The following is a 27,710-nucleotide window of genomic DNA, read 5'->3' as shown; positions in this document are numbered from 1 at the left end:
GAAAACTTTATCAGGCCCTTTCGTATAGAAAATTGTATCAAGCCATGAAGTCACAGCAACTCATTTTTTAAATATATGAATCTTATTTAGAAATGTTGATTTATTACATAGAATTAACCCAGAAGCTTGCAACTCTTGCCAGTGGAATTCGAGAGAACAGCAGGGCCATTTGATGATAGTTAAGAGTCGTTTAAGAACGCTACAAAAAAGGGAGCTTAATAGTAGCTTTGAAATAATTTTTTTAAAGATCCTGCTATTTATTTTTGCCACATCAATAATAAAAGTCTACATTAATCAGTTGACATAGATCATTGCTAATTATTTTATGTACAAAGTCTTTAATTAATAGACTATATAATTAATACAATCTACTGTGTTCTAGCTAGTTTTAATCTTTTGGTGAAGAAAGATTTTGACAATGAGACACAAAGGCATTTAGGCTCATAAAATATGTCTGACATTTTTTGAATTGGGGAAGAGGACCCACTCCCTTCATCTCTATTGTTTTGGTACCTTTTTGAAGTGCTGAAATACGAGAATTCAAAGGCAGTCCAGGAAGATGGCATCTGTAGCCATCTTCAGATGGCAACCTCTGAAGGTGTAGACAAATACATGGCATGTCACTAGGTGGTACGTTTGCCTCGGATCTTGGCATAACAGACTCTTCTTTTAAGAAAAGATAATTAGAATCTGCATGCAATAAATAGCTTCAGCTGACACTTGCTTTTAAGAATCACACTCACATATATCTTGCAAAAAAGTGATTCTACAACATCAGAGACATTTGTAGGAGTAGAAAACAAAGCTGGATGCTTGTTTGGAAGCTTAGTTGGGCAGGGGGGAGAAGTTATTCCATAAAGGCGTAGGTCTTCTATGCAATGTTGCTGCTCTGTGATATGGGTCCACCCACTTGCATATACAGTATTTGCTGTATTGTACTAAAATGCCTTTTTTTGCATCTTTCTATGTTAATTCTCTTAATCTGGCAGCTGAGCGTGGGATTCTTGGAGCAAGATTCTCCTTCAGTGAAGGGATTTGTCTCTTTGGAATAGAGTCAATTCAATGCCAAGCTGATTCTACTCTTGGGTCACAGGGAAAAAGGTAAGAAAATATAATGCAGTTTTTTTCCATATAAGGAACACTTGTTTGTAACAACAGTGACAAAATACATAGGAGAATGTTCATTATGTATGTCTGTATTAATGCCTCACACGTGATCTATCCTGTTTTTGTACTCTGGGATGTCTGTCTAATCATTCTTCTTTCTGAATTGGGCTGTTTATGTGGAAGATGTTAATGTGGGCTTCACCGGTATCATTGCTACATTGTATCCATACAGGAAGATTAGAGCCAATTAGCCAATGGCTAATTCCTATCTGAAGTATTTCTGTGTTGAGTCTCTAATTCAGTCATTCTTTGGAAAGGAGGTGGTAGGTTTGAGTGAATTCTTGGAGTTAGGATCCAATAAGAACACACATCACTGAGTTCTAGCCTAAAGGTTAGCTGAGACAGATTTTGCTCTGAGGGCAGGGTTGGTAGATATATTCCTATCCTAAAGTTCCTGCATATGATACCCAGTACATGTACAGAGAAGGCCAGGCTTTAAGGGCCTGAAGTCAACATCAAAAGAATCCTGTGAAGAGTTCTTTGCTGAAATTAGGGAGATTAGGAGTGTAACTTTGTCCTTTGTCAGTTTCCAGTGAAAAATGTAAGCTGGAGAAAAGAAAGGATTTCTTCTAAATTCTTTTTGATTTATCCCACAGCAGCACTTAAATACTTGGTTTTCTAACTTATGAAATGATTGCTATTGACTTTTTCTTGTTTAACTAGAATTTAAACAATTTCATTGTTCCATTTCTGTCTAGTGAGCAAAATGCTAATGACTTTTCCTGGGTGTAGTCTTAATTAATAGTCTCAATTATCTGAAACATTTATTCAGAGTCTTCAGTAAGTTGCCTAAGGATAATTTAAAAAATTACTCCCCTCCCCCAAACAATAAACCACCACCGTCTCCACTTCCACCACAGTGGCCTTTCCTTGAGTGCATAAAGGATCTAGAGTAAAACAACATCAGCTGCTTTCCTTTTTTTTTTTTTTTTATTTGTTAGCCAGAGTCTGCTGAGGCTCCTCAGTAATTCCCTTAAGTATCCAAAGGAATCCCTCTCTTTCTTTTGGCTTCCTCTCTCCCACAGGGCCCATTATCTCTATTAGCCTGCCTTAGAGAAAGAAGGGACATCCGTGACATGGTCTAACTTCTCTGAAGTCAAGGATGCCTTCAAAAGCAAAGTTTGGGTGGCTGGGGGAGGGGAGCAGGGCAGGGCCCAACAGGGAGGAGGGAAGGAATTGTAAACAAAGGGACAGCTGGGGATTGGCCCATTCTTTCTGGGCATTCTGTGGAGCCTCTTTAGAGGCAGTGAAGAATGTAAAATCTAGAGACATCTTTTAAAAACTGCTGCTTAAATTTGTGACGACTTTTTTTTTAAGATTTACATATTTATTTGAGAGAAATGGGGGTGGGGGTGGGGAGGGACAGAGGGAGAGGGAGAGAGAGAATCCCAAGCAGACTCCCCACTGAGAGCAGAGACCTGACTCGGGGCTTGAGCTCACGATCCGGAGATCATGACTGAGCCACCCAGGCGCCCCTAAGTTTCTGACTTCTTAAGCTGATCTACTTAAGGAATAAAGATGAGAGAAATAATGCAAGCCAGGTGGCTGGGTATGAACCTACTCCAGTTTTCATGTAAGTTTATAATAGTTTTGAAGCGACCCTTGCATTCTCTGTTTGGAAATATACCAGAGGAACCAAAATGGGTAAGTTCTGACATCTCATGGGTGTAGTTCCCTGGAGCAAGATCTAAATACCCTCAAATGCTACCCTAGTTAGAGGAGTGTGAGCTTTACAGATATCAGTCCCAACAAGAAGCCATAGATTTTTTTTTTTTAAATTTAAGTTTACACCTTAAATAGCGTTGGGTGAAGTATGATTAAGAAGGAGGGAAATTATGGAGAGAGAAGACAGGAAATTTTTTTCTTTTTTTTTTTTTTTTTTTTTTTTAAAGATTTTATTTATTTATTTGAGACGGAGAGAATGAGAGACAGAGAGCTTGAGAGGGAGGAGGGTCAGAGGGAGAAGCAGACTCCCCGCCGAGCAGGGAGCCCGATGCGGGACTCAATCCTGGGACTCCAGGATCATGACCTGAGCCGAAGGCAGTCGCTCAACCGACTGAGCCACCCAGGCGCCCCTGGAAATTTTTTTCTTGATTGAGTAATTTGAATTTCATTTTTCAAAAATTAGCCAGTAGTTTCTCTTAGTAGCATGTCACGCAGATATTTAGTTTATCTTAGAGCATTGAGGGCAAAATTCCACTTCCAAGGAATAAAAGATTGAGGATCAATTAACTTTACTATTTTAAAAAATATAACTCTTTTTCTGAGTATAAAAACAATCCATGTCCATTATAAAAAATTAGGGAAAAGAAATGAATTCCACATTACATAAAAATTATAATACTTTGCAAAACCTTCTTTAATTGCTTACTAACATTAGAAGATGAGGGACAATGAGGGAGAAACCTTTTATATGGCTGCAAAGGAAAAAGAAAAAAAGATTTTTAGGCTAGAGGCTCTGTGGGACCCCTTACCTTCTTTCTAGTGCCCAGGAACCACTGTCCTTGAATCTTATTCACCATAAACCCCTTAGTATATGTGAGCAACAGGACTGTGTGGGGCTGCCGTTCTAAAGAAGTCTCCTCCAGGGACAGCTGTTCAGCACCAGCTGCTGGCTTGGCAACCAGATATAAAGCCCTGGGGAAGACTTCTGTTCAGGGACCAGATAGACAACGTGGGCCCCGGAGAGTTCCCTCCACAAAAACCATCCCTCTTTAACCTGGATCAAAATGAGTTCTCAGGGCTTACTCTGCAGTTGGGAGATCCCCAAGGTTAGCACTCTAGAATAGTTAAGAATCATTTCCATGTGGGTTGAATTCCATTTTGGGTATGTGTGTGCATCGTGTGCTTTGGACTTTATCCCCCAACAAAATGACAGTTTTCCAAAGTTAGCTGAGATGGGGAGATATCCTATACTGTTTGGCATGTTTTTTTTTTTAAGATTTTATTTATTCATTTGAGGCACAGAGATACAGAGAGAGAGAGAGCATGAGCAGGGGGGGAGGCAGAGGGAGAGGGAGAAGCAGGCTCCCCATTGAGCCAGGAGCCCGATGTGGGGCTCGATCCCAGGACCCTGGAATCATGGCCTGAGCCGAAGGCAGACGCTTAACCATCTGAGCCACCCAGGCGCCCCGGCGTGTTGGTATTTTTGATTCAGGAGTGGAAAAATGGTTTTGAGGGAGCTGAAGAAATGAAAATTGTTTTTGTACGTGTTGACTGGTAGTGAGTGGCCAAGCAAACTGTTGAGTGTCCTGGAAAGCTGAGGTTGTTATGACTGTGGCCTGGCTCTGCAGACTGTCACCAGGATTTAAGGGTTAGGAATCTGGGAGGCAGTGGTACTGGTTCATGTTGGTGGCAAGTTTGGGTGACAGTGGGACTATAATTTTAGGCTATTCTTCCAGGTTGATGTGTGGGCATACTGTATATTTGTGAATAATTCAGAAATCCAGGGGTCTTCAAGTGAATTGAAAAATAATTATGAAAATCCTGACTTGCTGGTTGCTTTTATGTTTCTTCTCACACACATTTAGAAGGAAAAATGGGAACTGTGCCCTCCTTTTCTTTTCCCTTTTATTTGCCCCGATTAGAGGAGGAGGGGCTGCAGGATTGGTTTAGTCATCAGACCTTCATAATTTCTTTGCAGTTCAAGATGTTCTCTTGTGAGAATTAGCAGCACGGGGCTGTAATGTGACATCTGTTCTGCATAATCAAAATATTCTTTTGCTGAGCGAAAATGCCTTTTTAATGCTTTGGGGGTGACCCTCGAGACAGTGCTTTCTGTGCTTCTGTACGGTCTATGGGAAAATAAAAGGGCTTCTAAGAAAGCTTTTCAACAGGAGAAGTAAACCTCAGAACAATTGGAAACAATGCCCATATCCTTTCCCACCCAAAATGTCTTCCGTGAGCCTGCCCCAGAACCAGAGGGAGAAGGAGGTGTAGCTGCACATTTAGCTGCAGGCTGGAAGCCGGGGAGGGGATTGAAGTGGAGGCGAGCTCTGCACTGCGATTTCATATTGCAGCGGCTGCCTCTGTGCCACCTGGTGCTGGCGTGCCCGGAGCGTTAGCCCTGGCTCAGCCTCCGCACCATTGCTAACTCTGCTTAACATCACCCCGGGGGAGGCTTTATTGGAAGCCCAGTCACTTTGCCTCGGCAATGGTGTACATTGGCGCCCCATTCAGCCCTTTTTTCTGACATTAGCACATTTGAATGGGCCACCAGTGAAGCCATTCAGCGAGAACATGCAACTGGGGTTTCTGGGTGGCCTGGGGCTGAGCTGAGAATTCTCGTTAATGGACTGCCAGACTTAGCCTATTGAGGTACATGAACTCAGTGACCAAAGAAAAGTGAGACAAAGATGTCCCTCACAGGAACATGTAGGTCAGAAATGGACAAAAGCAGACATGGACCAGTCAGAGCTATTTGATTACTGAGCTGAAAAGGGAACACGGATCCCCGTGGGGGGGCAGTGCGACTGATTTGACAGAAATCTCAAAAATGCCCGCACACTCTGAGAGCAAGGCATTTACCAGAATTGCAGGTGGTGTGTGAAGTTATTTTAAAAATGTTTTTTTCCTTCCACTTGTCTTTGTGGTAATTTCCTATTTGGTAGTACTTAGAAAAGGCTCCCAATAACTAGAAAGAAAAGAAAGGGTCACTAAATTGAACTGGAAAAAGCATTCTTAAAAGGGAAAGGTGATCACGGGCAACATTCCCCATACTGCTGGTGCTCGGTTTCCAGCTCTTAAGGGACGAGAAAATGTGCTTTGGGAACCAGACCTTTTACATGTGTAGGATTATAACTTTAATACATGAGCGTAATTTCAAAACCTTTTACCCTAAGACAGTATAAAAAATATAGGTTTTTGAAGTTTTGCAAAAAGATAAAGGAAAAGAACAAGTGAAAAGGTTAAGGGATCATTTTAGATCAATGTGGTCAATAACAGCATGCTTCATTATGATTGACCCCACACTGTTGCTTCTTGCTGTGTAAGTTTCTGTAGGAGAGACATTGGTCCCTCAAACTTAAATATGTGATCCATGCAAATATCTAGAGGTCTAATACTCAGCTGCTCATGAAATTTGAAAAGTGTTCTGTAATTTTTCAAAGTGACATTTTAATAACGGTATGAACAATTAATGACAAACCAGGCTTACTTATTAAAACTTAATTAAAAATTTTACAGCTTCTTGGGAGGGGGGATGAGGGATGGGGTAACTGGGTGATGGACATTGGGAAGGGTATGTGATGTAATGAGCACTGGGTATTATAAAAGACTGATGAATCACAGACCTGTATCCCTGAAACAAATAATGTATTATATGTTAATTAATTGAATTTAAATTAAAAAACAAAATTAAAAAAATTTTACAACTTCTTGAGATAGCAGGATATTTTAAAATGTTCCAGATTTTGGTTTTATAAGATTTGGGGAACCTAAAAATACTTGTAATCCTGTTCATAAAAGGAACTCAGAAGAAAGTGTGTTTTTTATTGTGTCATGTATAATGCAACTATTTTTATGAGGAATGTATTCAATTTTAAATTGACTGAAGGAAAAGGAAGAGTCACATCTTAACAAGAGAGTCATATCCACTTATGTTGAAACAGAATTTTATGAGGGAGACCACTTCAGGGCCCATTTTAGTCTATTGTATCCATACTGTGATTGAGATCAACAAGGGTTTAGTGGATTGCCAAAGGCCTACCTGTCTGGACTTAAAAGTAACACTTTATCTCATTATGTTTTATCTAGAATTGCTTCATTAGAGTAGGAATCAGTCTTTCTTTGTTAAGGGCTAGAATCTTTAAATTTAGAAGATGTTCTACCTCATGTTGAATTTACTAAAGGTAAAATTGATTTACATGTTATCTATCTATCATTGTTGTGATACTTTCATTAAATGTTTTCCCAACATTGTAAAGCTCTAGTAAAAGTTAACAAGAATAATACCAAAATTTTGACTGCCCTGAAAAAAAACCTTTGATAACCATTCAGCTTTTCTCATTTTAGCATTTTTAAAAAATATTTTACTCTTCATGTGTCAGAGAGAGAGAGCACAAGCAGGGGGAGCTGCAGGCAGAGGGAGAAGCGGGCTTCCCGCAGAGCAGGGAGCCTGATGCGGGGCTCGATCCCAGGACCCTGGGATCATGACCTGAGCCGAAGGCAGACGCTTAAACGACTGAGCCACCCAGGCATCCTCGTTTTAGCATTTTAAAAATCAATTCCTGAGGTTCCTGGGTGGCTCTTGAGCATCAGACTCTTGGTTTCAGCTCAGGTCGTGATCTCATGGGTTGTGGGATCGAGCCCCATGGTAGGCTGCCTGCTTGAAGATTCTCTCCCTCTGCCTTTCCCCCCACTTGTGTGCATACTCTTTCTCTCTCTGTCTCTCTAAAATAAATAAATAAATCTTTAAAAAAATCAATTCCCTTTCTTTCTACCTTCATGATAAGAAATCTTTAGCTTTCTTTTGTTATATGCTGTCTAGTCCACTTCTAATATTTCTCCTTTTAGGGTACTTCAACTACATGGTAGAACAATTTTATCTATTTATGTTATTCAGAGCAACTTGCCTTTGGAAAACTTCAACGTGAGTCCTCAGTTGCTTTCTAGTGAAGGGGTCCAGAATATGCCACCCCCAGATATGTCCCATTGGCATAAGGGTTAGAGCAGAAGGCAATTGAGAAAGACATAGGAAAAGTCCTCCCCATTTTTGACTAAAAGCAGAGCAGAAATTTCCATTTGTAAGGGTGTTCCCACATCCTGTACCAGGAAGACCGGAGATAGCACAAAGATGAGTCTGCCTAACAAACCTTACTGACAGCCCCCTTCCCACAATTTATTGCTCCTAGGAGCCCTGGCCCCCTGTCCTGTGTCTAGCGATTTCTCCCCAGCTCATCACTCTTGGTTAAAATAATATATAAGCCTCCCCCCAAATGCAGTCTAACCACTTCTTTCGATTTTCACTTCTTTTCTGTGATGTCCCCATGCATGATGTTAATATTAACATCAATACACTTTGTGTGCCTTTCCCCCGTTAATCTGCCTTTTATCTGTTTAAATTGAAGGGCTCCATGTTCTGATTCTGAGAAAGTAGAGGAAAATTTTTTCTTCCTTACATGGAGTAATCACTAAATTATCCTTCCTTTTGCTCCACTGAGGCTTATTGCTTTTTCTCCTTCGGTTTCCAACTCTTTAGCATATTGTTCTTTGATGTAGTCTTACCCAACATGGTTTTTAAATCTCATTTGCATTATTCTTTCCGGTTAAAAATGTAAAGTCTCAACTGCCTCACTGTTAGTTAGAAATGTCTTGGCAGTGAGTGGAAATCGTCCCACTATAACATCACCTTTGTTATTTATTTGGAGGGCACGTCTTAGGTTTAGTTAGAAGAAATGGCAATTTGTAAAATTTGAAGCTGTCTTTTCTAGAAGCAGTTAATCTTTGGGTTCTCTTTTCAAGGCTTTAAATACCTAAATTTTGGGGCGCCTGGGTGGCTCAGCTGGTTGAGCGACTGCCTTCGGCTCAGGTCATGATCCTGGAGTCCCGGGATTGAGTCCCGCATCAGGCTCCCTGCTCGGCGAGGAGCCTGCTTCTCCCTCTGACCCTCCTCCCTTTCATGCTCTCTGTCTCTCATTCTCTCTCTCAAATAAATAAATAAAATCTTAAAAAAAAAAACAACCTAAATTTTGTTTGAAGATACTGTCAAAACAAAGTTGGCATAAATCAGTTCATTACTATCTGCTGAAATTTCAAAGCTTTCTCATATACAAATTAATGGAAATAGGGGTTAATTTGGATTTCCATTAATTTATTTTTCTACCCACGAAACTGCTGGGTTTGGATTTATTACTATATTAATAATATAGTAATAGTTTCCATTTAGCCAATGATACTATGTATGAGGGAAACTGTGTTAAGCATTTGACATGCCTTCTCTTACTGAATCCTCATAACAACCTATGAATTAAGCACTTTATTATCTCTGTCTGACAGGAAAACTTGAACGTTGAGAGGTTAAGTGACTTGCCCATGGTTACCTGGCTATTAGTGGGGGAATTGGAGAGCTTTTGGAAGTAGTCTAGTCCTGGTTCCTTTGAAGAAGCAAGAGCCTTATTAGTGATTATATCTTATTGTGAGTGTCCTTTCTTTTTATATTTTATTGATGATCCATGATGCCTTCCCAGCAGTTCAAGGCCTCTAAGGGCACAGCCAAGGGCGGGGAAACGAAACCTAGATATGTCAGACCACCAGGGTTGTAGCCAAGACTCATGACCGGAGGGGCTATCATGGTTGAAGGACTGTGGGACATGCTCAGCATCCAGCCAGCACCTAGGTATATTTTTATCAGGAACTTGGTTTTCAACATTGGCAGCTGGCTGGATAGATGTGCTAAAATGCTCACGTTCTCATACTCTTACTATGTTTGCTGATTCTGATTTCCCTTCTTACACATCTCCATTTCTTTTATCATTCAAATGGTCTGCCTTCTGATTTGGTTTCTCTAGGGCACAAATGAAAATATTTTCTGAATTGCGAAAGCCCAAATGATCAATAATGCACTTTATCCGTTATGTTTGTGCTGTTCAGGTGATTATTAGCGCTGTGAAATCTCACCCAAACTTCTGGTTTAGTCACCTTTAAAGTTTTACCAACTGAAGAAAGAGCAGCATTAGGTGTAATTATAAATTTTGATAAATTGAAGCACCAATCGATCACATCTTAACCGACTGAGCCACCCAGGCATCCCACCAATCGATCACATCTTATATTAACAACAGATGAGGTTCAGGACTCACTATCCCCAAACAGTACTGTGGCATATTGACTATTTTAAGCTGAAGGAATTTGAGAAACAGCATGTGAAGGAAGGACTTTCTGACCTTCTCCTGATGCAGGTCGTGAAACCTTCGTGTGAGAGGTGACTTTCCTATACCTAAAGGAAAGGAGCATCCTTATCTCTGAAGATGAGGGGACACAGAGAAGGAGCTGAATGAACAGGCCTTTGCTAAGCTTCCCCCAGTTTACTACCCTTACCCCATGCCTTTTGTCCCATCGTATTTTCCCACAATTTTCCACTCTTCATCAAACCTAATATAAAAATTCTCAGGTTTAATTATTTCTTTGGGTCTTCACTTCCTTGTAAGGCTCCTGTGTCACGTAAAATGTATATTAAATAAATGTGTATGCTTTTCTCTTGTTAATCTGTCTCTTGTTAGAGTGGTCCCAGAAGGATAGAGGAAAAGGATATTTTTTCTCTCCTATACAACCTACACGAAGGTGTTACAAATGATCTGAGATTGCTCAAGAAATAGGAGGATGAGCACTGATCCTAGGAGAAGGCAGACATGTTAGAATACACACCTACCTACCTCCGGTTACTCCAGAGTAATCTCCAGGTTACTCCAAAGCAGGTAGAAAGTTGGCAGCAATAGCTGGTGCCATTTCCCTAAGGAGAAACACAGAACATAACCTTTTTATCATCACCATGAGAATTTAAAAAAATATTGAGGTCTAGGTCCCACCCCAGACCAACGAAATAAAAATACCCAAGATTTTTTTAAAAGCTCTCCAGGTGATTCCAATGTGTAGCCAAGATTGAGAAGCCCTGATCTAGCATAATATACAGGTGAAGTATTACCATGAATAACCAGGTATAACTAGGTTCTTTAGGAGATACAGAAATTAGGGCTAAGCCCTGATCCCTGCCTTTAAGGAAATTTTCATTTGGTTGAAGACACTCTTGCCACAAAAATGGTCACTCATGGTATAATGCAGTCACTGCTTGTTAGTAAGTGAGGTCAGAGTTTTAGTAGAGGGTGCTTACCAGAGTGTGCAGCATGTAATGGAGGCTAAGCACCCTCCAAATCCTATCCTCATTCCACCAGGTAATCATAATAGTGCCTTCCTGTGTGCCAGACATTTTTTTTATAAACCTCATTAAATCTTCTCAACTGCATACCAGTTAGATATTATTCTCATTTCACTGCAGAAACCTAGAGCTTGGAGATGTTCCTTGCCTAAGGTCTGAAAGACAGGCATTGAACGTTGGTCTGTTGGTAACCAACATCCATCCTCTCTAACCATTAAGTTATACTATTTGGTCTTGGTAGGTGCATGGTCAGTAGTTAGGAAAAGCTGCATGCCATAAAATAGTAAACATTTTAATATCTTTAGATTTCTTATTTTTTAAACTGTATATTTTGAAAAATTCCAACCACAGTAAAGTTGGAAGAATAATACATTGAATGCTGTATACCTTTTATCTTAATTAATTATTAACATTTTACCCTGCTTTATTTTGCTCTCGATTTATTTACAGGAATATCCCATTTTATTGTGCTTCACTTTATTGTACTTTGCAGATACTGTGTTTTTTTTTTTTACAAATTGAAGGTTCGTGGCAACCCTGCATCGAGCAAGTTTGTTGACACCATCTTCCCAAAAGCATTTGCTCACTTTGTGTCTCTGTGTCACACTTTGGGGATTTTCACAATGTCTCAAACTCTTTATTATTATGATTATTTTTTTTTTAAAGATTTTATTCATTTGAGACAGAGATACAGAGAGAGAGAGCATGAGCGGGGGGAGAGGCAGAGGGAGAGGGAGAAGCAGGCTCCCTGATGAGCCAGGAGCCTGATGTGGGGCTCTATCCCAGGACCCTGGGATCATGACCTGAGCCGAAGGCAGACGCTTCACCTACTGAGCTACCCAGGCATCCCTTGTTGAACCATTTAAAAGGAAGTTGCGGATATGTGATAATTCACCCATGAACACTTCAGCATGAACTGTCTGAGAATAAGGACAATCTCCCATATCACCACTATACTATTCACACCTAAGAAAATTAACACTAATTCAATTTTGTCATCAAATGTACAGCCCCATTTTATAAAGGGTGCCTCTTAGTTATGGGGCGCCTGGGTGGCTCAGTCGGTTGAGCATCCGACTCTGGGTCTTGGCTCAGGTCTTGATCTCAGGGACCTGAGTTCAGGCCCCAAGTTGGAGCCTACTTAAAAAAAAAAAATTTCCCCAGTTATACCAAATATGTTTATTTAGTTGCTTCTGTTGAGGCAAGATTCAAGCAAGGTTTATTTATTTGGTTGTGATGTTTAGAGGCTTTAAAACTATAAGTAGTCTCTTCTGTTTCTGATACTGACTCTATTTTGAAGATCTAGGTCAGTTCCTTTTTAAATGTCTCCCTTTCTTGGATTTATCTCATTGTTTTCTCATGACTGGATTCAGGTTAAACATTCTTGGCAAGAATACTGGATAGGTGATGGACATTTCTTATTGGATCCATCAAGAGGTACATATACAATTGTCCCATTATTGATGGTGGTAAGTTTGATCATTTGGTTACAGTGGTGATAGCACTCCTAATTTCCCCATTGTAAAGTTAACCTGTGCAGACATATTTTTAAACAAATAAACCCAGTGATTTTAGCATCCATTAGTGATTCTTACATAGTGGGTTAAGAAATGGTGATTTTTTTTTTCAGTTCTGTCATTTTCTTAATATTTATTAACTGTTGTATTAGCTGTATGGCTCAGGCTTAAATAGCAGAAAGTATGCATACTTCTCACAGTTCAGGAGGCTAGAAGTCCAAGATCAAAGTGTCATCAGGGTTGGATTTTGGCGAGTCCTCTCTTCTTGGCTTGTAGACACCTGACTTCTCAGTGTCTTCACGTGGCCTCTTCTGTATGGTGTGTGGAAAGAGAGAACCCCTTGGTGTTTCTTCCTTTTCATATAAGGACACCAGTTCTATAGGATTCCACCCCTACTCTTATGACCTCATTTAACCTTAATTACCTCCCTAAAGGCCCCATCTCCAAATATAGTTACATTTGGAGTTAGGGCTTCAGCATATGAATTTTGGGTGGGACACAATTCAATCCATAACAATTGGTATTCCTCTGTAAAGTAGAGCTTTCCTCTTTTATTTTTCCCTTTCTGTCCTCTTCTTCTCTCCCCCCACTTTCTTATTCTTTTGAGTTTCACTGTGGCTCGTGCATTTATTTTTCATTTAATGTATTATTTCTGTCATTCATTTTGATGCTCAAAGTGGGATGTGGCCGCAAACCAACACCAATATTCTTTTGACATGACTCTATTGGTGTTTAAGCATTGCCTTGCTTCCCTGGAAGAACAAGATGTTCAAGGCTATGAATCAGTCATTTCTCCAAGGAAACTTGGTTTCTTTTAGTGGGAGATGCCACTGTCTGTATGGTTGTTATTACTAGCTATGATTACCTTGTAACTCTGTTATTTTTTAATGCAGTTCTCCATATTATAGCTATAGAAACTTTATTAAATTAGAGACTAAGTCTTCAAGAATACAATCAGGCATTTAGTAAGCATTTGAAAAGCTTTCAAGTGGCTTGAAACATAACATATACCTAGTAAATATTGATGAATGAATGAATGAATGAATGGCCTTGAATTATGGGGTTTGCTTGGTCTGCTGGGAGGGCCTTCTAACCCAAGTGAATTTGGCCAGGCTATAGTGAGTGGAGGAGGTTGGGATTCATTCTTATATTTTATCTACATTTTCAGCCTGTAGCTCCCTCTCTTGTTATTGAGCAAAATCCAGATTCCCATGTCCTGACCCTCTATAAACTCTTATGTTTGTTTTCCCAGGAAGCGATTCTATGGAGCCTCTCACTCATCTATGGTTCTCAGTGCGTCCCTTCAGATTTCTAGGGGGATGAGATAACTTATCTTGAAAAGAATACTTGAAAAGAAATATTTTTCCTGGTTTGACAAAATAGCTAGCTAAGGAATTTTTTTTTTTTTCATAGATGAAGAGAACCCAGTTAAAATGAAGCTAGGAATACAGATTTCAGAGCTCTTGAGACTCTCATATATTTAACATCTATTCTGAGGAACAAGGATTCAGCCACAACCACTCTTTGAGGATCTATTTACTGTCAAAGTGTAATTGGATTTTGATATAACAGTTCATTTTGGTGGGGGTGAGGATGGGAAGGTGATTACAAAGTAACAAACAAAATGTAAGTGATGGTACCTTTGATTTTTTTTTTTTCTTTCTTTTCCTGCTCCTGGATCTTTATAGATACTGGGAATAAACCCCTTGTCCCCCACAGTGGTCTTAGAAAACAAGGCATACACTTCAACTACTTCTGCTCTGAATAATCCATTGAAGCCAAACGGTATTATGCTAGATTCATCAGTGTTCACACAAAGGTCATATCCTTACATATCTCTTTGAATTTGTGGGACGCATATGGTGTACACTTCTATAGAAGAAATATTTTCATTTTAGAATTCAACTTTTGTAACCTTTGGCAACATGTAGTATCAATGGCTCTTTGTTGTTCAAAAAAAAAGTAAAACTGTAAGCTATCCCCAAGGATATGCAGGGCGTTGCTATAGCAACAGAATCTGCCTCCCAGCACCACATGAGAAGCTATGAATAAAAGATGGTGTTCTAAGGACAACAGAATAGAAGAGGTTGTTTCGATCCTTCCAATACCTGAAATTTGCTGTTATTTTGTTAAATGCAAAATAAAAATCTTGGGAAAAGGCCCAGTTCGCTAAAAGGATGAATTTCTATATTGTACTTCAGATGTCATGGGGAAGAATACATGCTGAATAGAGTCAGCCCATGGTAGGAGGACCAGGGAAGGGCCCAAATATTTGATTTATGTTTTTCTGTTTGTTTAGTGTTTTACTTCAGATGAAAAAACTCAAAGACAAAGATGTTACTTGGACATACAAAAAGTGGGACTATTTTAAATTCTGACCCAAAATAGTCTTCTTGCTCTATATTTGAACACAAGCACATTTTACATAAAAGATAAGGCAAAACAAAATGCTCTAATTTCAGCTTGCATTGTCTATTCTGAATCCAGTTACTTCATGTATACCCAATTTGGTCACAGACTTCTAGTTCCTAGTACTGTGACTGCCCATCTACCTATCAGCCTAGCTAGGTTTGTGACACTGGATGTTTTAGGACCCAAATCTTAAGGTAATAGCTAAAGGTTTCTGATGACACAGAAATGAATGAACCTTGAATCTCTCTCTTTCTACACACACACACACACACACACACACACACACACCTTCCCACGTGTATCTTTATATCAAGTTTTTCAAAAACACTTTTTGTTGTGTGAAGTTATCGGTAAACTGTTATTCAGAGAAGAGGTAAAGAGCTCATCCCTCCGGAAGTGCTTATTTTAAATATTGAGAGCTAAATGAAATTATTGCCAGGGATATGACTATCAGAGCAAAGGGATTGCTGTGGACTGAATTGTGCCCCTAGCCCCGCCTTCATATGTTGAAGCCCTAGACCCAAATGTGACTGTATTTGGATAGGGCCTTTATGGAAGTAATTAAGGTTAAATGAGGTCATAGTAGTACGACCTTAATCTGATAGGATTAGTGTACCTATAAGAAGATAAAGAGTGACCAGAGCTTTCTCTCCCTGGGTGTGCACACACCAAGAAAAGGCCATGTGATCACACAGCAAGAAGGCAGCCATCTATAAGCCAGGAAGAGAAGCCTCACCAGAAACCAGTCGTGCTCGTACGCTGATCTCAGACTTCCTGCATTCAGAATGGTGACAAAATGAATTACTGTTGTCTAAGCCACTCAGTCTGTGGCATTTTGTTATGGCAACCTAAACTGACTAATACAGGGATTAAACATTTGGTATGATTACTGATGTAGGAAAGACATTAGGGTTCGAAGCCCACGGCCAAGAAAGAATTATTGAGATGTCTTTGGTGCAAAAAGGTGGTTTTATTAAAGCACGGGGACAGGACCCATGGGCAGAAAGATCTGCACTGGAATTGTGAGGGGTGACTGATTTTATACCTTCAAGATGGGAAGGGGTTAGGGACAGCACAAGCCTCCAAGGTATTTTGGAAACCAGGTTTCCAGGATCCTGAGGGGGCTAGCTATTGTTAGGAAAAGATCATTTATTACAGTCTGATAAAACCTTAGTCATAAGACCCTTCAGATGTATATCAGTGGGCCATGTGCTTGGGGGATGATTGCCAACACGGATCTTGCAGGTAGGGATAAAGGAAGTTTCCAAAGGAATCTTTATATGTTAAAGTAGATTTACAGGATCCTGGGGTGGAGGGGGGGTGGGGGGGGTCAGGCTAAGATTGCTTGTTGCCGTAAGCAAAGTGTCAACATCAAGGCAGCTGAGTCCCTAGAGGAAGGTCACTCTGCCTGTTTCAAGGACTTGTCAGTGGGCTGTAGGTAGTAAGGAAATTTAATAATTTCTCTTCTGCCTCTGTTTCCCACATCAGTTACTTCCTTAATTTTCTTTCAGAGTCAAAATTCAGCCTCTGTTTGTAGGGGAACAGGCATGCACACGATTCTTAAAGTTATTCTGGGACTTTTCTTTTGTTACTGTCACCTTGGCAGCTTTATACAACTGAAGATCAAAAGGTTACTAATACAGTTATTAAATGGTTATTAAAAACCACTATTTTGGCTATGATACCTAGAAAATAGGACTTTCTATTTTAGTTGGAATGATTTTCCCACTGAATATATGGGTAAATACAGTTGTAGAAGCTTAACAAAAAAAGGTAGCATTTTGTTTCTGAGCTCTATCTTTTTAAAGATTTTGTTTATTTGCGAGAGAGCAAGAGTGAGAGAGCACAAGGAGGGGGAGCAGCAGAGAGAGAGGGAGAAGCATTCTCCCCAGGATCCTGTGATCATGACCTGAGTTGAAGGCAGATGCTTAACTGACTGAGCCACCCAGGTGCCCCTCAGCTCTATCTTAATTTAGGTGTGGGTAAACAATATTGGGGAAAGATGGACTAATAGACTATTAGTACTAATATGAATAAATTCCGGAAACCATTGTCAAAATTTCAAGAGATCTCCTTTTTTTGTTGTTAAATGTTTTCTTCTCTTGGATTTTCCCATAATTTAAAGGCTGCAGGGATTTTTTTGATTAGCAAGGAGTCTATTCCGTTGAGCTGATTATATGACTTGGTTGTTCCTACATTTAAAACTAAGCAGGGCGCCTGGGTGGCTCAGTTGGTTAAGCGACTGCCTTCGGCTCAGGTCATGATCCTGGAGTCCCTGGATCGAGTCCGGCATCGGGCTCCCTGCTCGGCAGGGAGCCTGCTTCTCCCTCTGACCCTCCCCCCTCTCATGTGCTCTCTCTCTCATTCTCTCTGTCTCAAATAAATAAATAAAATCTTAAAAAAAAAAAAACAAAAAAACTAAGCAGTACAGCGTGCCTGGCTGGCTCAGTCAGTACAACATGCAACTCTTGATCTTGGGTTGTGAATTTATGTCCCATGTTGGGTGTAGAGAAAAATAAAAATTGGGGTGCCTGGCTGGCTCAGTCAGTAGAGCATGTGACTCTTGATCTCAGGGTTGTGAGTTTAAGCCTCACATTGGGTGTGGAGCTTACTTAAAACAAAGACACAAAAAACTAAACAGCACACTAAAATGTTAATAATGGGTGGTGGGAACATAGGTGATTTTTTTTCTCCTTTTCCACTTATTTTCTAGATTTTGTATAATAAGCACTCATTACTTTCATAATGAAAGATAATTTTTTTTTAGTGAAAAATAAGACAAGTTTTAAAATACTGGGTATTAGAAGAACCTGTAAAAATTCTCTCTCCTTTCAAGAAGAATTTTATGGGGTTTACGACAATAAAGCTAGACAAGCCAGGAATTAGAAATCTAAAAGTATACAAAGAAGGAGGAAGTAAATACTCTGACCATGAGATTTAATATGGTTGTGGTAACTGAACATTAAATTTAGCTCTGAGCTTCCTGGTAGTCAAGAGAAAGAAATAGTGGATTAGAAAATTCTCATTATCTGATCCAAAGAAAGTATACCAGCACTTTGTGAAAGAACACTTTTTCCTTGATAAACTCCTAAAAACACTTGTCATACAATGTTCTTCTTTGCATAAAACATGAAGAGAGTAGTTTTATATGCTTGTAAATACAAAGAAAATACCCAGGAAACTACTGATGGTGATACAGAGTCATCAGACACTTTGGCTGCTCCGCACACTTTCCCCTTCTTTTGATGACAACATCCCTCTCCCTCAAGGGAATTACCCCTCTCCTGTTTCAGTCATGAGTTACTGGGGCTGCCAACCACAGTGCTCCCTTGACCTAAACCAAGCCCATCAGAGCATGTCCCTAACATTTTTTCTACAGGAGGAAAAAAAAAATCCCTTTTCCTGTCAGATGACAGTGATGCAAGGATAAGATCCCCGTCCTATGAAGCCCTGTCCTCCACTACCTGAGAAAACTAAGAGACTAACTATACCATGCATGTAGAAGCAGAGACAGGAAGTTCACCCCCCAGGTCCATTCCCTGGGGCCCTTGGTACTGTCCTGGTTTTGAGAGTGGTTGCTTTGATTCCTTGTCCTGACCTAGTGGCCTTCAAATTCCTCTCTTGCACTGAGCATCCTTCAAACTACAGGTCTGTCCCTTGCAATGGAAAGAATCTTGACTACTTAGATACCTCTGGATGGGACAGTGTGGACAGGAAAAGAGGGATATGGGAGCTTTTATATGGCTTGAAAAATATTTTTTTTCACAATAAACATGTACTACATTTATAATAAAAATACTAATGGAAATAAAAATGAGAAATTAATCATGAAAAATTTGTCTAAAAAACATTGAGCAATAGAGACCATATCTACAGAAAATCAGATGTATTGGGGCTTTATTCATGTGTCTATTTCTTAGATTGGGCTTTGCTAAAGTCTGAAAATAACACTAAAGTGGTCCTCAGTGAAGGAACTAAGTTAATGTGGTGCTCTACATTTATACTAGAATACACTGTAGGGCGCCTGGGTGGCTCAGTCGGTTAAGTGGCTGCCTTCGGCTCAGGTCATGATCCCAGGGTCCTGGGATCGAGTCCCGCATCGGGCTCCCCGCTCTGCAGGGAGCCTGCTTCTCCCTCTCCCTCTGCCTACTTGTGTTCTCTCTCTATCTCTCTGTCAAATAAATAAATAAAATCTTAAAAAAAAAATAGAATACACTGTAGAATACTTAAAGGAGTGGACAGAGAACAAATCTCAGGCTAACAGCCTAAGGGTCCTTTGACAATTCCAGGTGAACTTTTCTGATGAGATGAGTGTATATACTGTTGAAGGCACAATGACATGCTTTGGATTGAAGATGAGGAGATGGTAGGGGTGACATTATTTTATGAAAGAAGATATACTGAATTGTGTTTTTTTTTTTTTTTTTTTTAAAGATTTTTATTTATTTATTCATGAGAAACAGAGAGAGAGAGAGGCAGAGGGAGAAGCAGGCTCCCAAGGAGCAGAGAGCCCGATGCGGGACTCGATCCCAGGACCCTGGGATCATGACCTGAGCCGAAGGCAGACGCTTAACCATCTGAGCCACCCAGGCGCCCCTGAATTGTGTTCTTACCTAAATGAAACATCACTTTGCTTGCAAATGGAGGTGGGTCATGAGGTCCCTGCAGGCTGGGGCCAAATTTTCTTCAAGAGGCACCTTCAGACTAAAGCCCTTGTAAGTATTTTACTGAGACTTTAGGTTAGCAGAAGATGGATTCAGCACATCACAGGGGAAGGAGACTTTAACTCTACGTGTTTCCGCTTTGACTCCCTGACACCCATAACCTTAGCAACCTCCCTGTGCTGGGTCCCTTTTGTGCAGCTATACATCCAGAGATCCAACTTTTTTTTGGACTAATCTGCCTGAAAGTACTTCAAAATCGGTATGTCTGAAACTGAATGAATTATATATGTCTGAAAATATCTCTTTATTCCCTATTTAGTTTTGGGTACCTCTATATATCCAGTCATCCCAGCCAGTGACCTGGGAGCCATTCTAGATTTCTCCCTTTCCCTCACTCCCTATATACAATTGATGCCTCTCTTCAGTGTTTATAAATTTTGTCTTTCTCTTCTTCATCTCCACAATCTGTTTTTGGTTCTGCCCTAAGTATTTCTCATAGGATTAATTAATTAACTCAACAAGTATTGAGCATCTTTTATGTGTCAAGCATGGTGCCAGGCTCTGAGGATTAAGGGGGTTGGGCAAAACCAACAGCCCCTGGCCTCATGAAGCTTATAGTCTAGAAAATTACTGCAATACATCTCAACTGGTGTTCTTGCTGAGAACGCAGGCTCGGTTCATCCTTCACTGTACTGCTTGAGTGCTTTCTAAAATGCAAGTCCAGCATGCAAATCTGATTTAATTAATTGCTTTTAGGATAAAATAGAAACTCCTTAGCCTGGCATGCAAGTCATGTGTGACTTGGCTCCTGCCTCTGTCTTCAGTCTCCTTTTTTTCATTATAGCAGCACAAAGAGTGACTTAAGACTGACCCTTTCTCCAAAGCCACCACTGAACATGTGTCATTATTCATACAAGACCTCATAGTAGGGGTAAAATCATGTGGTAGTGTGTATTTATAAAAAGGAAAAGGAAAGAAAATATATATTTCTTTCCCTCTCCATTTTATTTTTTTATTTTAATTTTTTTTATTTTTTTATTTTTTTAAAGATTTTATTTATTTGAGAGAGAGAGAATGAGAGACAGAGAGCATGAGAGGGAAGAGGGCAGAGGGGGAAGCAGACCCCCCGCTGAGCAGGGAGCCCGATGTGGGACTCGATCCCGGGACTCCAGGATCATGACCTGAGCTGAAGGCAGTCGCTTAACCAACTGAGCCACCCAGGTGCCCCTCCCTCTCCATTTTAAGACTTTATATTCAGTTCCTTGGCTCAGAAGATAATGGATTCAATACTTGTTGGAAGTTCCTTTGCCCTTTGTTAAATACTCTCTTACAAATAAAAGGAGATTTACAGATTAATTATTAGAACTCAAAAGAGATTTTGTCAGTGTTATCAGATACAAGTTCAATATACAAAAAAATTTAGAAAATACAAAAAGTAATGTCATTCACAATAATGAAAGAAGCTTCAAGGTACTGAGAATATATTTGACAAAGGATGTGTAAGACCTTAAAGAAGTCAATTATAAAACTTTACTAAAGTAAATAAAGTAGAATTAAATAAATGGAGATATGTAACAAGTTTATGGATGAGAAGACTCAATATCAATGTTATTTCTCCACAAATTAATCTATAAAGTCAATTTATTCTAATAGAAGTTCCAACAATTTATTTTATCTTGAAACAAGTTGAAACCAAAGTTCATATGGAATAGTAAAGTGCCTAGAAGAGCCAAAATAATTCAAAGAATTGGAGGAAGGATACTCTATTGGATAGTAAGGTTTAATGTGAAGTGATAGCAATTAAAACAGTTTAATATTGGCACAAAGGTAGGCAATTAGACCACTTATACATGTGGAACATTGGTATATAACAGAGATAGCAGTGGAAGTCAATAAGGAAAGTACAGATCTTTTTATAAATGATACTGGGACAATTGACTATATGGGAAAATATTTGGATATTTATTTTGCACCATACACAAAATTAAATACTAAAGGGATTAAAGACCTAAAAAGAAAACAGAAACTTTAAAACTTGGGGATATCTTTAATCCCCAGGTTAAGACAGAATTTCTTACACTGAAAGCACAAGTTAAATGGGAAAATAAATATATTAACTATATTAAAATTTGTATGCAAAAGGCATCATAAAATTAACCATTTTGAGTAGATATTTGCTATATATTACCCCACACTGAACTCATTAACTGCTACTGAAAAATGTGCCTGAATTTCTTTATTTTCCGTCTGGATGAAGAGCATCATTATGTACCCAGTAATTCAAGTAATTATTATTATTAGAATAATAATTTCGGGGCGCCTGGGTGGCTCAGTTGGTTAAGCAACTGCCTTCGGCTCAGGTCATGATCCTGGAGTCCCGGGATCGAGTCCCACATCGGACTCCCTACTCGGCGGGGAGCCTGCTTCTCCCTCTGACCCTCCCCCGTCTCATGAGCTCTCTCTCTCTCTCATTCTGTCTCAAATAAATAAATAAAATCTTAAAAAAATAATAATAATTTCATTTTATATGGATTAAATTAAGGGGCAAGTCAATAAGATAAACACAACTCCATAAAAAAAGGGCAAATGCTATAAAAAGCTGAATCATGGAAGAAGAAACCCTAATAATTAATAAATGAAAGATATTCAACTTCACCTGTGTTAAGGTAAATCCAAATTAAAACACTGAGGCAATTGATGCCCATCAGATTGGCAAATTTTTACCAGTCTGGTAGTCCCGAGCATTGGCAAGAATGGGGTGAAAGAGGAGCTGTCCTATGATGGAAGCAATTTGGTAAGATCTGATGAAGTGATTCCACTTTTTTTTTTTAAAGATTTATTTATTTATTTATTTGAGAGAGAGAATGAGAGAGAGAGAGCACATGAGAGGGGGGAGGGTCAGAGGGAGAAGCAGGCTCCCTGCCGAGCAGGGAGCCCGATGCCGGACTCGATCCAGGGACTCCAGGATCATGACCTGAGCCGAAGGCAGTCGCTTAACCAACTGAGCCACCCAGGCGCCCGAAGTGATTCCACTTTTAAATGGCACCCTAGAGAGACTGTCACACACTCGTTTTATTGTTGCCTTATTGTAATAGCAAAAATTGGTAACATCTGAAACCTCCTTGAGAGTTGGATAAGTGTGTGTCAGTCCATTCAGCTGCTCTCACAAACTACCACACACTGGGTAGCTTATAAACAACAGAAAAATCTCCCACAGTGCTGGAGGCTGAAAGTTCAAGATCAAGGTGTTAGCTTTCTGGTGAAAGCCCTCTTCTTGGTTCATAGCCAGCACCATCTTCCTGTGTCCTCACATGGTGGGTGGGGCTTGGGATTTCTCTGGAGCCTCTTTTCTAAGGCACTAAATCTATTGACGGGAGCTCCATCCTCATGACCTAAGCCCCTCCGGAAGGTCCTACCTAATACCATCTCCTTGGGCATTAAGATTTCAAACTACGAATTTTGAAGGGATACAAACATTCAGGCCATAACAATGCATTATTATATATTCCACATTTAATGTAATTCCTGATGTATTTGGGTTATATATACACTGTTTTATCCCGTATTTTGTATTTTCCCCATGTTCTCTGTTCTCCCTTTTCTCCTCTTTTTGGCTTTTATGAATTAAATATTTTAAATTAATTTTCCCCCTCTATTAGCTCAATAGTTTTGTTTGCCCCAGTTATTCTTTTAATAGTTGCTCTTGATATTACAACATGTATCATTGCTTGACTAAATAGATCTACTATAAATTAGTATTTTTACCACTTCCCAATCAATAAAAGTTCTGTAGAACACTTTTTCTTATTTCACCCCCGCTTGCCTTTTGTGCTATTTGTTATTTATTTCACTCTACATATATTTTAAACCTATATTATCATTATTGTTTTTTTTTTTTTTTTTAAGATTTCTTTATTTTGGTGCACCTGGGTGGCTTAGTCGTTAAGCGTTTGCCTTTGGCTCAGGTCATGATTCCAGGGTCCTGGGATCGAGCCCCACATCTGGCTCCCTGCTCCGCGGGAAGCCTGCTTCTCCCTCTCCCACTCCCCTTGCTTGTGTTCCCTCTCTCGCTGTGCCCTTCTCTGTCAAATAAATAAAATCTTAAAAAAAAAAAAATTCTTTATTTGAGAGGGGGAAGGGCAGAAGGAGCGGAAGAGAGAGAATCCCAAGCGGACTCCCTGCTAAGCACAGAGCTGGACATGGGGCTCAATTCCAAGACCCTGAGATCAAGACCTGAGCTGAAATCAAGAGTCAGACGCTTAACCAACTGAGCCACCCAGGCACCCAGTCATTATTGTTTTAAAAAATTAATAATCATTTGAATTTGACCACACATTTATCTTTTCTTTTCTGTTCTCTTCCTTTACCTTCTCTTCCTTTACCTTCTCCATTCTGTGTTCCTGTACTTCCATCTGAAATCATGGTACTTTTGCCTGAATAACTTACTTAAATATTTATTTTAGTGTGGGTCTTTTGGCAATAGGTTCTTAGAGTTTTTATTTGCCTGGACATATCTTTATTTTTCTTTCATATTTGGAGGATATTTTGCTAGGTATGTAATGGCAAATTGGAAGTTATCTTCTTCCTGCAATTCAATGATACCACTTCATTTTCTTTGGTTTCTTTTTTTCTGTTGACAAGTCAACTAACTTATTGTTTCTTTAACTGTAACGTGTCTTTCTTCTCTGGCTCCTTTTAAGATATTCTCTTTGGGGCGCCTGGGTGGCTCAGTCGTTAAGTGTCTGCCTTCGGCTCGGGTCATGATCCCAGGGTCCTGAGATCGAGTCCCACATCGGGCTCCCTGCTCGGCAGGAAGCCTGCTTCTCCCTCTCCCACTCCCCCTGCTTGTGTTCCTGCTCTTGCTATCTCTCTCTGTCGAATAAATTAAAAAAAAAAAAAAAGATATTCTCTTTGAATTTAGCTTTAAGCAGTTTTACATGATGCATTTAAATGTGGTTTTCTGGATATTTCTCCTGCCTGTGTTTCTTTAATCCAGGGCTTGAGATGGCTTTTGTTAGTTTTTGAAAATTCTCATTGAGCATCTGCATCATTCTTTCTCACTTCTTCTCTGAAACTTTGGTTGTGCAGGTATTAGCCGTTTACCATGTTCTACATATCTCTTGTGCTCTTTTTGCATTTTTTAAAAGATTTTATTTATTTTAGAGAGAGAGCACATGTGCATGAGAGGGGAGGGATAGAAGGGGGAGCGAGAGGGAGTGAGAACCTCAGTCAGACTCCATGCTCAGCGCCAAGCCCAATGTGGAGCTTGATCTCACAACCCCAAGATCATGACCTGAGCTGAAACCAAAAGTTGGAGGCTTAACTGACTGAGCCACCCAGGAGCCCCCTCTTTTTGCATTTTCAATTTTTTTCCGTGTTCTAGTCTGATGTTATCCTAGTCCAGCTAGGAGTTAGTTTTAGTTTTTTTGTCTTAATGGTACAAAGAGTGAAGGAAAGTCATTGATTGAATTAGGGAGAAAGATGTTTCAAGGATGGATTTAAGTCTTTGTGGGAGCTGGTCTATTTCTGTTTTTCTTTACTGCAAAGGCATAGCATTTGGGGGGTCTGAATTGAAAGCCTGGGGGTATTTATCAGATCATCTCTTCCTTACTGGGCCTCAAACTTCAATTTTTATCTCTCCAGCCCCAAAAGAGAGTTGACAGCTTGGCTTAGATTTAGCTGTTGCTTTCTGGTTGGCTTCCGGGCTTCTCACCTTTTGTGATTTAGGAATTAGTAAATTGCTCAAAGGGAAAAGTGGCCAAGAATTTCTAGCTAGTTTTTCTGTGATTCCCTTTTCTCCTGGATCCTGCTCCTAATTCCTGATTGTCTTAAATTCTGATTTTTATCTTTCTGTCCCTATAAGGTTGACAAAATCTCTGAGCCACTTTTTTCCACTTGACTTTCCTGAGCCTTTTAGGAGTTGGTAAATGCCTTGAAAGAAAAGGTGATAGGAGGTGTCATGGTCATTCCAATGCATTTACCTTCTCACAAGGATTAGCCCTCAAATTCTGGAAGCCTTGGTTGCTCTCCAGTGCTTTAGAAAATGACTTTGTGGGGCACCTGGGTGGCTCAGTTGTTGGGCATCTGCCTTCAGCTTGAGTCATGATCCCAGGATCCTGGGATGGAGTTTGGGCTCCCTGCTCAGCGGGAAGCCTGCTTCTCCCTCTCCCACTCCCCCTGCTTGTGTTCCCCCTCTCGCTGTGTCTCTCTCTGTCAAATAAATAAATAAAATCTTAAAAAAAAAAGTAGGTTAGGGGTACCTGGGTGGCTTAGTAGGTTTAGGGTCTGCCTTGGGCTCAGGTCATGATCCAGGGTCCCGGGATCGAGTTCTGCATCTAGCTCCTTGCTCAGCTGGGAGCCTCCTTCTCCCTCTGCTTGCTCTCTATCTCTCTGTGTCAAATAAATAAATAAAATATTTCTTTTTTTAAAGTAGTTTACGGGGCACTTGGATGGCTCAGTCAGTTAAAGCGTGTGCCTTCGGTTCAGGTCATGATCCCAGGGTCCTGGGATCAAGCCCCGCATCTGGCTCCTTGCTCTGCGGGAAGCCTGCTTCTCCCTCTCCCACTCCCCCTGCTTGTGTTCCTGCTCTCGCTATCTCTCTCTGTCAAATAAATAAATAAAATCTTAAAAAAAAAAAAGAAGATGACTGCTTTTTAGCTTATTGAGAGTTTCTTGTTATTCCTGCCATGAAGGTTGGTCATATAGGTTAGTCTGTTAGCTACTCCAGCAGAAGTCCCTAATCTCCTTTTTATTTTTTTATTCTTCTTTTCTGTTGCTGATGAATTACATCTGATTAAAGATGACACTTTCATTACAATAGGTAACCTCTAATTGATCCATTACTATTAATTTATATACTAGCAGAGTAAAATATCTCAAAATGAGTAATAATGTTGAAATTTAGCATGGTCAGAGAACTATGCCAGATTCCTGTGGTTAGAGATTTAAGTCACACTAGAATCATTTGTATTACTCCCTTTCTTTGAGAAAAAGATAAAACTCTCTATGGGAAACATCCATAGATTTTATAATGTCTTTAGACTCAGCAATGAGGAAGATTAACTTGAAAACTTTCCTTCATTGATTTCATTAGCTTTTTTGGTCTGAGAATTATTTTTAAAAATGCCCTTTCATTGCTCTGCTGGCGAGTAGTATTTCTTTGTGGTCTGAATTTACTAAATCAAGAAAAATTTATCTAGAAGTCAGACTTTAATTATACTAAATACTCTCTATCCATTAACTCTGTAATTTCACTGGTGTGAAAATTAAGAGGCAGGATGCCTGGGTGGCTTAGTCGGTGAATGTCTGACTCTTGATTTTGGCTCAGCTCATGATCTCAGGGTCATGAGATTGAGCCCCACGTCAGCTCCGTGCTGGACGTGGCGCCTGCTTGGCATTCTCTCTCTCCCTCTCCCTTCGCCCATCCCCCGCTCTCTGTCTCTCTCTTAAAAAACAAAAAAAGAGGCAATGTAAGTTAGTGGGAAAGAACATGGACTAGGAGGAGTTCAGATACCCAGTTTCTAGTCTTGCTCTGCCATTGATTGTGTAACTTGGATCATACAGATTTCTCTGGGCCTCTGTTTCCTTACCTATAAAATAAAGTGGTCAAATTTGTCAGTGGTTGCCACAGATTTTATGTTCCAAAGATGGCTATACCAATCAGTACATCCTATCTCACATGTTCTTACAATGTTACTGACACTGTTTGCTGAGAGTGGGGTCTGTGTTGTTCTCCCCACCTTCTGCCTTAATCTGGGCAGGAACTTATAACTACTCCAACCAATAGGGTATGGTAGAAGTGATGTTATGTTACGTTTGAGACTAAATCATTTAAAAAATACAGCTTCCACTTGGCTCTTTCTCTCTTGGGGCACTTGCTTTTAGACCTCAACAACTCTGCTGTGAGGAAGACCAAATTAGTTCTTTCAGAGACAAGATGGAAAGAGACCTAAATGGAGAGAAACTATTTTTCCCTTTTCAGCTTCATCCAGTATCCTGCCTTTAGAGGTAACTGGTATCTCCAGTTCCTGGGTCCTTATGTAGAATTGGCTTACTTCTTGTTGGCTTTCCTTACTGTAA

At 39.9% G+C, this 27,710-nt stretch overlaps 1 long non-coding RNA gene across 2 annotated transcripts in view; it reads left to right on the top strand.

Moving 5' to 3' along the window:
* LOC118002833 overlaps positions 1 to 27,710 on the top strand; it is a 49,213-nt gene that overhangs the window by 2,287 nt on the left and 19,216 nt on the right. Inside the window, exon 2 of one of the 2 annotated variants that reach the window (XR_004677187.1) lies at positions 990 to 1,101. This is a non-coding gene — a long non-coding RNA (uncharacterized LOC118002833). Of the gene's footprint in view, positions 1 to 929; positions 1,102 to 27,710 lie in introns of those variants that run through there. The other variant, XR_004677186.1, reaches the window with a different exon arrangement.

The sequence above is a fragment of the Mirounga leonina genome, unplaced genomic scaffold (assembly GCF_011800145.1).
Source record: "Mirounga leonina isolate KUSES-001 unplaced genomic scaffold, KU_Mleo_1.0 Mir_83, whole genome shotgun sequence".
Classification (NCBI taxonomy): Eukaryota; Metazoa; Chordata; class Mammalia; order Carnivora; family Phocidae; genus Mirounga; species Mirounga leonina.
This window is presented reverse-complemented; position numbering and strand designations above follow the sequence as displayed.